Source organism: Bison bison, unplaced genomic scaffold (assembly GCF_000754665.1).
Source record: "Bison bison bison isolate TAMUID 2011002044 unplaced genomic scaffold, Bison_UMD1.0 scf7180017864324, whole genome shotgun sequence".
Taxonomy (NCBI): domain Eukaryota; kingdom Metazoa; phylum Chordata; class Mammalia; order Artiodactyla; family Bovidae; genus Bison; species Bison bison.
The window spans coordinates 463,474-463,821 of record NW_011494896.1 but is presented as its reverse complement, the minus strand read 5'-3'; positions in this window follow the sequence as shown (position 1 = coordinate 463,821).

The window sequence follows — 348 nt, the reverse complement described above, 5'->3', positions numbered from 1 at the left end:
ACTAACCATATATATATATATATATATATACACCTCTCAAAGAGATGCTCTATAGGGAGACCATACCATAAATGGATGACAAGGGACACTAGCAATGTTAAATTATTAAATGATAAAATCTACTTCTTACTACTAAAAGTACATTTAAAATATTCACATTTGAATGAAGTCTTATTTAAAATGATACCCATAACTCATACTATATTCAGAGACATAATCATGGAAATTTACATTTAAAGAAACACAAGAAAGAGACTGCTGTTTAGTTGCTAAGTTGTGTCCGACTCTTTTGTGACCCCATAGACTGTAGCCCACCAGGCTCCTCTGTCCATGGGATTTCCCAGGCAA